Below are 15,936 nucleotides of genomic sequence, written 5' to 3' on the forward strand. Positions count from 1 at the left end.
AGGCTCGAGGGGTCAGGCGGCGTCCCTCCCTCCTTGTGCCCGGGGCGATGGTACGGCCTGCTCCGCCACAGTCACGTGGGCTGGCCTGTGTGACGTCGGCGCCTTCGCTGTAGCAAACTCGGCCTCTGGAATTCTGAGAACTAATTTGCTATTCGGTGACATAAGAGGGGGAGTGCGCTTTGCTTTCCCGGGGTCTGGGGCTAATTCCTCCTCTCTTACCCATAAACGCAGCTCCTTGAGCTAAGTACACAAAAGGGAGTGAGAGGCTCGAACCGTTGGAAAAAGTCTGTTATATATTGTAGGTTTAGAGGCGAGTAAGAGAAAAAACAGTAAACACCAACAGCTCTTTCCAGCCAGAATCTTAGGCACCACGAGAAAAATATTTGTCAAGCAGTTGTCGGTGGGTTCATTATTTTTATTTGGGACAGGTTTTTTGGTAGTTTTTTTTTTTTTTTTTTTTTTTTTTTTATTTATGCTTCTGAATATAGCCTTTTGCCAGTTTGGGGGCTTACGGAAATCGTAGGATCCCGCATCGGTTGGATTTTGTTTTGTGGTGTGTGGTGTTTTTGTTTTTCCCTATCTAATCTTTCAAGAGCTTTAAAGAAGATGTGTTATTTTAATACTGATACTGATGAAAGAAGCTTAATTTTTGGTCATGTGTAACAATCCCAGCCCCCACTTAACTCCTTTCTTCTTCTTCTTCTTCTTTTTTTTTGATTCACTTTTCTCTCCCCCCTTGGATTTTTACCGAGAGGAAGCTCTCCTGCACTGAGAGACATGGTCAAAGGATTTGTTTTGTTTTGGTTTGTTTCTTTCCAGGACAGCAATTGGTGGGTTTATTCTTTCTGTTGCTGTTGACTCTTAGGAAATTTCCTGCTGCTAGCAACGTGTGTGTGTTCGGGTATGTGTATGCGTGTGTTCTACAAAATTCTGTAAACCAAATACATGTTTGTGTTTTGCTTTTTCTTAAGGTCTCCATTCTCCCTCCTCCCCCGTCAAGGTCGTTGTAAAAATCTCTTCTGTGTGTTTAAGAGATCAGCCGGAGGGAATTGTAAAGGCCTGCCGTGCCAGTATCACAGATACTGCGTGTATTTAGAACAGACTGTGCTACAACTACACCTCGCTGCACGCGGCACAGTCCTCTCCGCTTTCGGGCTGAGTTGAGAGCCGGAGAAGGGGGAAATCTTTCTTTTTCTTCCTTTCTTTTAAAGGCAAATGCAGTGCAGAATCATTTCGCTGTGGGCCTGGGTTTGTTTATTCAGAACTGCCAGTTTCCCTATTTAAATGTTGGTTGGGGTTTTTTCCCCTCCTACTCATCCCTGAATGAGGGAGACTCTTGTTTCTTTTATGTCTCTCTCTTAAAAGAAGGGTGTGAGGGGAAAATAATATTTCAGATTCCTCAAGAATTAACCCAAACTGTTTGGACCAGAAGCCGCTTTCAAAGGTCAGGCTGTTCTGAGCCTTGGCTCTGTGAGTCCTTCAGGCAACTCATTAAATCACAGATGAGTTCTTAAAGGTTCCACAAAATTTCTACACATGTTAATTTCCGATAAAGATATCTCCCCAAATAATCTACCTCTCCCAACCCCAAATTTGATTTTATAGTGGAGCAGACCTATGGAAGATTGTTTGCGAGGCATTTGGAGAGTCTTACACTAGAAGTTCAGATCTGTTACTGAAACTGTTGTTGTTCATACAGGCCCTTTTTAAAAGCCTGTGTTGGTGAATTTACAGCCACAAGGGGTCCAAAGGAGTTGATTAGTTTCCACAAGGTTTGGAGTTTAGGAAATATGCATAAGTATCTGTCCCTGTGAAATTTGAATATTTTAATACTTATTGACAGATGGATTACTGCAGCCTCTGCAGAAAAGCCTGTCTTGTGAAGGATTTTTGAAAAATATACATAGGCCTAATCCTGTCACTGTTATTGAAATGAACATTTTACCCCCAAAGACACATGATATTGTCAAGTGCAGATTTATTCTGACAGAAGGCAGGCTATCTTTTTTTTTTTTTTTTTTTTGGTCTCCTCTGCTGTTTTCAGAGTTTTAACTGAATGCCACTGGATTAAAAATGACACCCTAATTTTACTTAAGTAGTTTTCTTTGCATATTTGTGTGTGTGTGATTAGGGGGGCCTTTTACCATCTGTAAGAACTTTTAAGTTTTCTCAGATGTATCTATAAGGCTTAGAATGTGATTGTATGGATATGGACTATTGTTGGTTCTATAATGAAGTGACTTGTGATTTTTGGTCACTTTTCTTGTCAAATTTGTCACCTTGCTTTTTTGTAGCCCTCCACACCCCCACTTTAAAGATAACAGCTTGACCCTCCTAAATTCTTTGCCACTCCAATTTTAGCCCCATGGGGGCGCTGCAGAGCAAAGGGAAATCGGTTCCCTCTGGCAGTAGAATTTACCAGAGTGGGGGCTGGAAAGGAATTCTTAAGTACTTCAACCCTCTTTAATTGTCTGTTGGGAGCTCTTGGAGAGAGAACCCACCTGGCTTTGTTTACAAATAAGTAACCCCGCCACCAGGGACTTATACCCTCACACAGTATTTCTGGAACCAAGTGCTGGTGTCCCACATTTATTTCTACTACTCATGGATTTTGTTTTTGCCAATCAAAGTATTTACATTGAAAGAATTGATCAGAACAGAGGAGACCATTAGAGGAAAAGAAAAGCACTTTTTTTAAGTTAGTGGAAGATTTGCTGCCACTTCCCAACCTCTTTTTCAGTTCCTCGGAAATTAACTTCATCAAATGTTCTATGGTTGAATTCTTCAGAGTGGCCTTCTGTCTGTGATCCCTGAAATCCTCCATGAGCGGCCATTTGGGGTGTCCCTGCTTGGGTCTTCCCCAGGCTAAAGTGGCCATCTTCCAATTCTTTTAAATCCTTTTATGAAGCTCTAATGAGAGATTCCATGCCTACCTAGGGTCTTGTGAGTGATTCCTGTGGACTTGGAGGGACTAACTATCAAGCAGTCCTATAGTTTAATGGTTGCTGTTACTATTATTACTCAGAAGAAAGGACCAGGCTGGCCCCTTTGCATGGTGGACTGGGCGTGCTAATAGGTTCCTAATCACAGCTGCTGGGTAAATATAAGCTTTGCTACAAAACAAAACAACCTGGTCCAAATACTACATCTATTTAAGGAAAGAAATAGATTTCGCATCCAGCTCCCCTTACAAACCCTTCCCGGAAAATTCAGTCACAGTGGGGGAATAAAAAAACCTACCCTTTGAATAAGCACCATCTTCTCTTTTTTTCTAAGGGGACTCCAAACGCAATTGGTTTCACCTCCCAGGAACTTCTGGTACCTGTTTGGTCTTTCAGTTATCACATCACAGAATGATAGATTTTAGAACTAAAAGGAAACTTGCAGACCAATCACTCAGCTTCTCCAGACTTCCTGCTTAAAAGACAACAGACTGGCCCAGACCAGCAGTATATGAACCCCAGGAACATAACTGCATGGTTTGTGTACCTTGATGGTCCTGTGTCATTTTAGACAATGAGGTGACTACCTGGGTTTGGAAGTGGGTGTCTTGTTTTCTGGCAGGACTTCAAGGCTGCTTTGCGTTCTGTATAAGCTGTAAACTGGTTCTAGGAACAACTCCAGGTCTCCCTGAGTGCTGAGTTTTGATGGTCACTTACGCTGGTTATGCTTGTCACCTGTAGTCAGTGCTCACTCTACTTTCCATCGGTCTGGGAGATGTTATCTACCTGACATGTAGAATTATACCTATTCATTTTACTGCACATCCTTCACTTTGTGCTATTGTAAACAAGCGGCTTGGAAAAAGAAAGGAAGTCTCTTGGTACGTTTTAGAGAAATTGAGCAGAAAATTTTGAGATGTTAAAAAAATGGAAGATGATTTCCTACCACTACCTTCTGAAAAAGAAGTGTCAACGTTTAATTTTGATCCATATGCTGCCTGCTTTCAGCCTGCATTATTCTGAGACTTTTTTCCTTTAGAATTCTTTTCAGACTTGCTCAGAGATTCCCCCCCCCAACACACACTGATTTTCCACACTTTTCTCACTTATTTAAAAGGGAAATAAATATCAGGAGCTTAAAATAGAGAAGTGATGGGGGGGGCGGCGAGTAATCATTTGTTTATTGCATTCGATCACTGTTTTGAATAGTAGGGTTCTCACTTCCTATGAAACCTTAGCATGAGGGAAAGCAGCAGCTGGACTATGAGGAAGACAAGGAGAAAAGCCCGTGAGTGTTCGTAAAGGCAGCGGTGGTGACTGGCCCACCCTCCACCAGGCTGCGGCACTTAGTTGTCTTTACTACCTCAGGCTGGAAGTGGAAAAACTTGATTTGCGTGTTGTGCCTGCGTGTTTTGTTTTTTTTTTTCTTTCTTTCTTCTCCACACCCCCCTCTGCACACCTGACCATGCACAAGCCTATCTGAAGCCGGCTGGATGGCAGGGAGAGCTGGGGAGCGGAAGAATGTGTGGAGGGAGGGAGTGCTCGGTACTTTTCCATTCACATCTCCACAGTGGCTTTTCTTGTTTATTTCAACCTCCACCCGCAGAATCCTTTCAGCTGCCTGAAATGGGAGTCATTCCACTGCTCCCTCAGGTCAGACTACAGATGAATGTTGCATGTTTCCTACATGTTGGTGTCTCTGTGACATGTACACATACACACACACAGAGTTACGTGTAACTCTACAGGGTGAGAGGTAGGAAAAAAAAAAAAATCTTATGTTACCCAGAAAAACCTTGATTTCTAATTACCATTCTGCCTGAACTTCTTTCTGGAAGCTGGCACAAAAATTGGTAATAAGACTCAGTTTCCTCAAATGTGTGAAGGAAAACCCCAGGTGATTTGCATGCTGTCAGCGCTATATCTTTTTATGTACACATTTACATAACTAAGGTAGGGGTCAGATTGCAAGGAACTGTGTATATGTGTACCTCGGGTGGCAGAAGGGGTTAAAATTTAAACTTTTAAGTAAAGAAGGCAGTCCCAGAATCCTCACCTCTATCAATTTTTAACCAATTGTAGACCAAAGTCTGGGATTATACTGCATGGGTTCAAAAGCCATTGAAGATTTTCAATGTTCAGAACTGGAGGAGGCAGTTTCTAAGACCTTGTACCTTTGATCTGTAATATTCATGATCAGATGTGACAGTCTCCAAGTGTCTTTGCTTCACTGTATTTCCTTTTACTTGTTTGTTTTTGGAAACTGTCCCAGTCACTGGTAGGAAGGACATGACACTTGGAAATTGGGCATCTCTAAGCCACCAGGGCCCCATGTGGATGTGAGAAATATGTCATGACACACACACACATGCGAGAAAGGAAAAGGAGAAAAAACAAAAACCTAGAGAGAGATTCCTGGTAAGAAAATTAAAGGTAACTCAGCCATAACTGTACTAAAGGTAATTATTTGAAGTTAGAGGAAATAACACAAGGAGATTACCCTACCAAAAGAAAAACCAAAAAAAAAGGTCTGGCCCTCCCTGGTGGTGCAGGGGGTTGAAGCACAGCACTAAGAAGCTAAAGCCACTTCAGCATGAGTTCGATTCCCGCCTGCTCCGGAGGTGACCACATGGTGTGGCAGACCTCTCCTGACCCGCCCGCTGCTCCCCTCAGCAGTGTACTTCATCAATATGCCTGTTCTGTTCCCCACTCTGTCTCTGGTGAAGTCTCTCACCGCCCCTGAGCCTCTGGCCTGTACCCCAGTTCTGTATGAACAAATAAATAGATCTTTAAAACAAAAAAAAAGTCTTTTACAGACCTTGACACCCTCAGGAAATAAAAAAGTAGCTCTTCTTTATTAGATGATTGTCCCATCTCTCTAGTCATCTGCTGGCTTAAACTTTTTGAAATATTGACGCTCAGGTACAGGGAGAGGTGAGGCCAGTTACAAAAGCTCATATGACATTATTGAGAGCTATAATATACTAGAACTGAGGGTCCTTAGCAGTTATCCAGCCCAACACCATAAAAGTGGAAGCTGATACCCAGACAGAATGCAATGATTTATTCACTTTGCACACTGAATCAGTGATGGAACAGGCATGCCTGCTTCTAAGCCCCCTGGCTTTTTTTTCGTGGCTAATCATAGATGGAGAATATGGGTGGGCAGTGCTGCCAGAGAGCCCTTTATTGTGACCTCGCCTTTAATGAAGGCCTCAAATTTGGACTTTTGACTTAGTCTTACTGAGATTCCACATTGGTCCTAAACCAGTATCCTAACAGGGGTAAAAAAAGAGAAGGCCACTGAGCACAAGTTTCGCGGAGTCCCATGTAGGAAATGGTGTAGGAAACCCCTTAGGTTCCTTTGGTACTGTGATTTAAAATCCTTAGTGAAATTATCACTTATTTGGAATAAGTGCCCAGTTTATCTGAGTGAAACTGAGTCCTATCATACCATAGTGTCAGTTAACATGACTTCCAGGGATCTCTTTGGTTGCATGCTTCAAAAATCATAAATGTTATTGTGTCCTTTGACCCAGCAATTCTACTTCTAGGAATCTATCTTCAAGGGCAATTCAACATACTGGGAAAGAATCTTTGAATGACATTCTCAGTATCAAAGAATTCTATCCAATAACAGAAACATTAGGGATTTGCCTATTCCATTATGACTAGGGTAGTGAAGGGTGTTGGATAGAGAATGCTCAAGTAACTTATAATGCTATCAGTTTCTAAAAATTAGACTTGAAAATGCTTATTGAAACATAAAATGAAAAGAATTAGGACACACACAAATATATCCTTTGTCTTATATAGTATATGTATTATGTATATTTATACTTAAACGTACTCTTCATATAAAATAGAGTAGATATAAAAACAAACATTTCTAATGGCTCTCTTAGTGTAGTAGGATTATGAAAAATGCTTTCTTGCTTCTTTAGTTTTTTTCTTTATCTTCTAAATTCTGTTGTGTTTATATGTTGTCTCCTCCTCTTTCTTTTCCTTCTCTCTCTCCCTTTCTCTGTCTCTTTGTGTCTCTCTCTGTCCATTATCTAGCTAATCTATCTGGTAAGCAAACATCCAAGATACTGAAAAGCCCTAGGTGATACCTTTTAAATGCAAATAATAACTCCCCTAATTCACAGTTTTCAAAGTTTGACCTAAAGCTGAAGCCACCCACATGCTTAGGGCTGACTGCAAATGTGAGAACTGCCCACTCACTCTTAGAGAAGACCTGTCACTCTGGGAGACACACCACACCAACAAAACATCACCCTTCCTGGGTACATTGGCCATAATGAGATTAGGTCGATCATGTAAATCTTTGATCTGTCTCCACCTCCTTAGTGTTCTTATCTGTTTGTTGGTGTTTGACAGCATTTGCAAATGTCAGAGGGTTTCCTGGTTACTTTACTGTCTTTGTGAGGCTACCAAAGAACTTTCTAGGTAGCTAGACCTTTTGGGAACCTTTGGGTCTATAGGAGATGTGTTATTAAATCTTATTACACTCCTGGCTAATGAATGCTAAGGGGAAAAAAACCTGTAAATTAACTATGTATTTTTTTTCATCAGAGAAAACTGTTGGGCGATTTACCATTAGATTTTAATCCTTGGTCCTCAGAAAAAGTCATGGTGGAATCCTCAGAATCAAAAAGTATATAAGGACTGTGGTTCTTATAAGCCTCTCTTCTCTTAAACTACTGTTATAATTCCTCATGCTCAGCTCTTTTTTTTTTTTTTTCACTCATTCAAATGACTCATTCATCAGCAGTCTTTTGTGGGGCAGACAGTGTGCTAGATGCTGGGGAAACAAATATTAATATAACATGAGACCCCGACTATGAAACAAAGGCCCAGAATGTGTTAAAATGTTTTTTAGGTCATGCATGAATTACTCTGAGCCAGAACTGGGTCCCAAACATACTGAATCTCAGCCCAGTAAAACTATGGTATCTTTTCAACTGCTGTGTCCACCCCCAAATCCACATCAGTATAAAGCACTGACTCCCTTCCTGGAGAGGCTCAATCTCTGAGTTTTAGATGAAAAGTTAGTATTGAGTAGAACAGAATAAAAAGCAGCCACCTCACTCTTCCATCCAGTAGTGCCCAAAACCCTAAGTGGAAAGTCCATAAGAACTTGAAGTTTTAGCATTCTTTACCACCATCATCACCTGATTGACTCATTCTGTAAGCCAGACTTGCTGCTACAAACACCTACCTGCCCCTCACTGCCACCACCTGCCATGAGACTGGAACACTTTCATGGAGTCTACGCTAAGGTCTCTGCTTAACTCTTGCTCTGTCTCTTCAGAGATCCTGAACTCTAATGTTTATGTCTTCTGGTATCTAGGTGACTTCAACCATGAACTCACAGATGGTCCAGCATCATGTCACTCATTCCAATGTACACAGCCTTAAGTCCTATCCAAGGCCCGCACGCCAAAACAGTGACATCTCCTCCAGGAACTGGACACCTAATAGATCCTGATGCCTTTTCAATCCAAGTTCACCCAACCCTTTGGGCATTTCACACCTTTGGGTAATGAACTACCCACTGGTGATATCTCCAGATGCCAGCCTTATATCCAGACCAGTTTCCACAACTGCCAAGTCGCCAAGGTCCAGCCTGCCCCAGGGTTGGGCATATCTGCCAGGCAATGTAACCATTTCTGCAGCCACATGCAATGAATTGGACACAATGGCACATGCACAAACACAGCTCTACCAGTAAGGTTTCAGCCATCTCATAGTTACTTGGAAGTTCTGTAAGCTTTTAGTGTCTAAACATCAGGTGGCTAAGAATAACTTTACCCTTTGCAATTGCTGGCACTAAAATGCCAGCAAAAGGCTCAAAGAAAACAGGGCAGATAAAGATTCATAATGGCATTAGTAAAGGCAATAATTGGGGGAAGCATATTGAGTAGCCTTGCTGATGGTGATAGGGAATCAATGAATTAAGCCCGTGGGTCCTCAAACTTCTTTCCAGCCTCCTCTCCTACCAGTCTTCTGTACGAGCCTTCTCAGCCTTCTTCCAGGACCCAAACACTTACATCCACACCACACCCACGCCTGATCTTTGCCTTTCATTGATAAGCTGGAAGCTTCTTAAAGATCAGAGTACTTTATTTTTGTTTTCTTAGAGTTGTACCCAATACATGCTGCTCACTCATAAAAATGTTAATTAAATTAAACTAGGTAGAACTGAAAGCAGATTTTATATGAAATCTGATCACCTGGGTTCCAGTTAAAGTTCCACAACTGACTAACTTCTGTGGGTCTCAGTTTCTTGTTCTCTAAATGGCAATTTCTGTTAAGAGACTACATCATAGGCTTCTCATGAGAATCAAGTACAATGAGGGGAAAGTTCTGTGAAAATTATAAGGCACAGTTCAAAGTGGTTGTTCAGTATGGAATGAATGAATGGACAAACTAATGAGTGAACTATCATAGTTAAATAAAACCATCTGGTTATTGGGTAACAGGTTCTGTGACTCAGACTACATCTGAGGAACAGTGTATTTGAAGTGCCCTGTCTTGACTTTGTAGCCACCCTTAAATATGGTTATTTCACCCAAAATATTTTAACTCTTTAAATACAGAAAGTCATAAATTATTGCTAAGGATTTTACTGACCCAAAGAATAAAAAAGATCATCAGAAAGTCTTTTTTTGTACTTGAAATACAGAATTGGAAATGAACCATTTCCCAGTAGTGGGAACCGAAATCCAGAGCTAGATCCTCCTTTTTGGTACCTTCTTCCTCTTTCTTCCTCCTCTTTCTACCTTAGCCTCTCCCCACCCCTTCCTTATACCCCAATGGGGAAAAAAATCATTTGTTCTGAGCAAACCAATCTTACAGTAAAGTATAAACAAGGTCCAAATTTAGAAGGACTGATTTCTAGAGTCATATATTTTTAAGCAGTTGATTTGTTGGATGAGTTACTAAAACAAGGAGTCAGGTTAACTTTCTTTCAATGGGCTGAAGATAGGGTCATCACTAACAGTCACGGACTCTGTCCCTCCCTGTCTGCAACAGATGCAGGATGGATCCCACAAGTGGTGAGGCGAACATAAAAAGAGATTAAGAGAAAACTGGTCTTGACAGAGTGGAGGACAGGAAAGATGAGCATGAATGCTGGAGAGAAGTAAGGACTTCACTGTGGCAGTGGAGTAAGGCAACCATTCATCGATGAAGCAGCAGATCTTTGCTTAACTTGAAAAGAGAGCTAGACCAATGTCCAGACCCAGCTTGCTGCAATCTATAACTACAGGTATCTAAATGGAACGAAACACCTAGGGCAGCAGCAGAAGGAGGACATAACAATTCCCCACTGGGCCAGGGACAGTAGGTGGAACCCACAATTATGGAAGCTTGTCTGGCCATACTTGCCAATTTTGCCAGCGCCAAGCCCGTGTTTAACAATTCATTTGGTTTTGGATTCTAGAGGTGAGAAGAAGCGAATACTAGGTATACAAGACTTTAAAAAATCCTCCCAGGCCCTCCCTGGTGGCGCAGCGGGTTAAAGCACAGCACTGAGAAGCTAAAGCCACTTCTGCATGAGTTTGATTCCCGCCTGCCCTGGAGGTGATCTACATGGCACAGCAGACCTCTCCTGACCCGCCCGCTGCTCCCCTCAGCAGTGTACTTCATGGATCTGCCTGTTCTGCTCCCCACTCTGTCTCTGGTAAAGCCTCTCACTGCCCCTGTACCTCTGGCCTGTACCCCAGCTCTGTATGCACAGATGAGTAAATCTTTAAAAATAAAATCCTCCCAAATGGGTGAACAGGGAACACATCCAAGCTGCTAAAAGGCAGTTCCCATCCCACCACACTATTTCCTCCTATTCCCAGCACCTTTCATCCAGCCATACTTAGGGAATCCACATTCCAGGGGAAGCAAAGCAAAACAACATAATACCAAGACAATTTCCTTCTCAACTCTGAAAACTGAGAAGTTCCCACAAGAAAATGAAGGAGTGCTGTCATGTGCAGGTATTGGGAACTGAAATAGGACATGTTCAACTATATGTCCTAATGTTGTTGCCCATTTGCTTAGGTTTTCCAGCATGAATAAATACATGTCATTTTTACATCTGACCAATATGTAGTTAAAGGTTATGAACCAATCCCTACTATGTGAATGTGAAGGCTTGAAAGTCAGAGGTTACTTTCCTTCTCCACAGTATCTTAATCCCACTCTGACACTGAAGATTAAGTAACTTGCCCATCTATCATGTATTTTGAATGAGGGAGCCAATGAACTCAAAACTTTCACTGAACTTTATGCACCTTTAATTATCTTTCCAAGTCAATGCATTTAGTGAGTCCTTACTGTGTGTCAGGTGTGGGGCTAAAATGGCAGTCGTGTCCAGCATTTAAAATACAGTAATCAGGGCCCTCCCTGGTGGCGCAATGGGTTAAAGCACAGCACAAAGAAGCTTAAGCCACTTTTTCATGAGTTCGATCTCTGCCTGCCCGGGAGGTGACCACATGGCGCAGCAGACCTCTCCTGACCCGCCCGCTGCTCCCCTCAACAGTGTACTTCGTCAATCTGCCTGTTCTGCTCCCCACTCTGTCTCTGGTGAATCCTCTCACCCTCCGCATCTCTGGCTTGTACTCCAGTTCTGTATGAATAAATAAATAAATCTATATAAAAAAAATACAGTAATCAGACCCTCCCCGGTGGCGAGCGGGTTAAAGCACAGCACTAAGAAGCTTAAGCCACTTCCCCATGAGTTCAATCCCTGCCTGCCCGGGAGGTGACCACATGGCGCGGCAGACCTCTCCTGACCCGCCCGCTGCTACCCTCAGCAGTGTACTTCGTGGATCTGCCTGTTCTGCTCCCCACTCTTTCTCTGGTGAATCCTATCACCCTCTGCATCTCTTGTTCTGTACCCCAGTTGTATATGAATAAATAAATAAATCTTAAAAAATATAAAATACAGTAACCAGGTAGAGGTTGTTATTAGCTATTGTCCAATATATTTAGATTTATTCACATATATACATTTTCATAGCTTCCATCCAACTAAACAAATATTTAACGTGCATTGGCTAGTGTACAGAAGTAAAAAGGGAAGACTTTGTCACTCAGTACTCTAAGACCAGTGCAGGAGAGAAATAACAAACACAAAAGCAGCGAGGAAATCTATTATTGAGCTACAACCAATATACTGTGATTGACTATGAGAACCTGATACTTCAGGTTCTAGAAAAGAGTTCTAGAAAAGATCTCAGACAAATGGCGTTAGAGCAAAATAATGAATTAATGTAAAATAATGAGTGTATTCTTGAACTAAACCTATCAAAATAATAAGCATAACCTTGAACTAACAAGAGCTCACATTTATATGGTATTTAGTAGGTACTGTGCACCTATAACTTACATCATCCTAATAAAATGGATGATATGTTTATCCTCATTTTACAGACAGGGAGATAAGTAACTTACCTAAGTAGGGTCAAATAGCTAATGAACAACAGAGAGGGGTTTGAACTGTAGTGACTTAAGTCTTTGCTCTTTGCCATTCAGCTATACTATTTTCCAAATAAAGGACAAAACTTCAAAGTTAATGAGAAGGGCTGTGGGGAAAGAGGGTATGTTGCACGAAGAGCCAAAACAATGGCACAGATGGGGCATATACTTAATCTTGCTTAATTTTGTCTAGAAAGTTGTCAAGTTTGCAAAGAACGTTCTCAGCCCTACTTTAATTTGCTTCTCATCATGACCCTGTGAAGTATGCTGTGATTTTTTATTCCAATTAGAAAGATGAGGAAATTGTTACCCAGAAAGGGGAAGGGAGCTAGTTAGGTACAGTGTGAAGTTCAAAACCCTGACATTGAACTTCAACTTACTGCTTTTACGCATGTTGTAGTATTAACAACTACATACAATCCTGGTTCAGGAGCAAGGCCCTGTGGTAGGCTTCTCATATGTTCTAATTTCATCTCCACTGTAGCTCTGAGAAGTAGTGCTGTTGCATTTCAAAAGAGGAAACAATTCAATTCAATCTCCAGTTAACTGTTTTACCTAGTTTTTTTTTTTTTTTTTTTTTTTTTTTAATAACAGTGATTCCCTATCAGCCCTATCAGGTACGTTTGTTTTCAGTTTCATGCTTTGTCCACTCTTTGGTTGCTGGAACCTCCGAGGACAGAGTATTACCTGTACAAGTGAGTTTCTCTGAGGATGGAAAATCCCAGTTCCTATCTTTGCCAAATTTTCCCAGTCCCTCCTGCATTTGGCCAAACTTTCCTGTGTGGTGAAAGTCAATGTTTAAATGTGAAACCCAGCTTCAGTTTCCAAAAATTTAATTGCATTATTAGGAATTAGTTGAAACTGGGCTTGGTGTATCGGTGTGGGGAAGGCTGGGGATCAGGCTGACCAAACACTCAAGACGGATCAGCAATTCTGGGCAATCACGAAACACTTGATGGTTCTGGCCCTGCCCTGCCTGGCAACATGGTCTCCAGCTCAGGGACTACCCACTGTGTGGGGCAGAGTTCTCGGTCTTCTGAGGACAATATAAATCAGACGCTAGAAGGAGAGACTGGCCCGACATGGATCCAGTGACAAGTGTGTCAAATGCCAAAAAGACAACTGGGCAGAGCCAGGAAATATTCCCAGCCAGCCCACAGCCTTGAGCAGCAGGGCCGGATTCTCAAGCATCAGCTTTGTTTGTGCTTGTTCGTCCAGGGAACCAGGTAGGGAAGGCTCTGTGTTCAGTCCTGCTGTTTTCCAGATTTGATTAAGGTTCTTGGGAGAGTTGTGACCTCAACTGGGAACAGCAACATTTAAAGGAGACAGCAAGAAAAGAGAGATAAGATGACTAAAGCATTTAGTGCAAGAGAGGGGAGAATGGATGGTATGAAAGGGGGATGCTTCCACTTGCTTTTCAAGGTCAGGGGTTTAAGGAAGGGCCTCATTTTTTAATGCTGTTGCCAGTGCTTTCTAAAGAGCCTTCCCTGTGTGTGGATACCCCATGAGAGGCTTAAGGTGATTTCTCTCTATGCTTCTTGCCTTAGTTTGCTCATTCTTAGAAGGGAAAAGCATCTGCTACCTCACAATTATTCTTCTGAAGATTAAGTGCAGCAAAATGCAGTAAATAGCTTGTTACCATAAATGTAGAGCAAGTCAACTGTTTGATATACCGTGCAGCTCTCCCAGGATTAGACATTCAGGCTCATTTTATAGCACCCCAGAGATCAGCTGTTCCATTGCCTGACTGTGCTAGATGAACAGAAGGAAGAAGGAAGGAGCAGTTCCCAGACAGCCCAAGGGTCAGCGTCCCAGGAAATATTTGCAGATGTGGGGGAGTGAGTTTCTGAGGAGCACCATGAGACAGTGCCAAGACCTTCAAGACTTAATCTTATTTCATTCCAGCAGCAGACAGACGCAGGTGTGTTCATTTCATAAGCGCAAGAGCTAGAGGTTCCAAATGGAAATAGCCTCACAGGGATCAAAGAGCTAGGAGAAGATGAGGAGGATTCAAGCCCTGGTGGACTTACATCCCAAACTGGTGCTCTTGATCTTACGCCATCTCTCCAAGTTTTCTGCTACCTTGAGAGACCCATTTTTTACACCTGCAGAAAAATGCAAGGACTGTGGAGGGGGTTGTTTTATTATTTTCGTAACTTTAACAAAAAAAAAAACTCAATGAATCACTGTAATCTTCTCTTCTACAATTCAGCAGTACTATCTAAGACAACTAAGTGCTCCACAGACTCAGGCCCTAGTCTCTCTGTGATTGGTGGTTAACATCAAAGGGAAAATGGTTCCCCTTTACCTCTGAATCCAACTGGCTCTAGCCTATAAGAAGTGCTTATTTACAATCTTCTGTATACGTTTCTAGTAGTTATCTAAGGCTAATACAAAGAGCTACTGTCCTTTCCACGCTGGACACTTTATTTCTTTCTGTTGGCTCTCATAGGTGTTCAAAAATGGTCTCTCTCATAAGCATTTAATGCAAGTATTCTGTCAGCATCCTTTATATTGTCAGAGGCATTTTTTGTCTCTGCATTTTTCCAAACTCGGAGCCCATTATCCATCAATCTCTACATCCACCACCCATTTGGGTAACCTTGGACTTATAAGTGCCAAAACCCATACCCTTTACCATTCTTCTTACTATACACACACATAAAAATACCTGAATATATTCCATGAATATTGATTGAATCCCTGTGCTTAGCAGTAGCAAGCCAGTTGCTACAAAATGTCACCAGTTAAAATCTTGACTGAGATTGTTAATCTCCCAAAAAGTCATGTCATTTCTTATATCACTGCATTAAAAACAAAATTCTAATATTTTGAAAGACCAGTGGGCTTTGCTCCCAGCAATGTTATTCTTATGTTGTTACTGAAAATGGAGCTAACAATCCTGGTTTCTTTTAAACTATTACCATGTGTTGCTGAGAAAAACCATTCATAACATAAGGTTATAGACCAGAGGTTTAAATTCACAGGTAGTGGACCGACCTTCCTTTTCAGTTTTAGAATGACTCAGAACATTTTAATTACTCAGAGTCTGGTATCTGCCTGGGTTTCTGATGTTAGCATCTTGCATTATCCATTTACCCAAATTCAGGTGACTGAGGTAGCCATGTCAATGCTGAATTATTTGCATCAGGGTTTCTGAAGGGACAGTCTGTGAGAAGAACATCAACATCTTCTGACACACAAAATACTTGTGTGACCCTGAGCAAATTACTTAACCTCTCTGACTCTTGGTTTTCCTATTTGTAAAGAATGGTATAATAATACCTAACTCACAAACATATTGAAGGAAGAAAGGAGAAGTAATCTCCAGAGCCTGGTGCATAGGGAATAAACAGCACTTTATTTGAACAACAGCCACGTCCTTAGGAAGGTGCGATCCTTGTGCCCTTTCTTCCATGCCCCTCCTGTCTTTGAAAACCCAAACGAAGGATTTCTGAATTAGCTGTCGATTTTGAACCCCCTCTGTTTTCCTTGCTACTGCCGTAGATAAACTACA

The sequence above is a fragment of the Condylura cristata genome, unplaced genomic scaffold (genome assembly GCF_000260355.1).
Source record: "Condylura cristata isolate star-nosed mole 26May11 unplaced genomic scaffold, ConCri1.0 scaffold00003, whole genome shotgun sequence".
Classification (NCBI taxonomy): domain Eukaryota; kingdom Metazoa; phylum Chordata; class Mammalia; order Eulipotyphla; family Talpidae; genus Condylura; species Condylura cristata.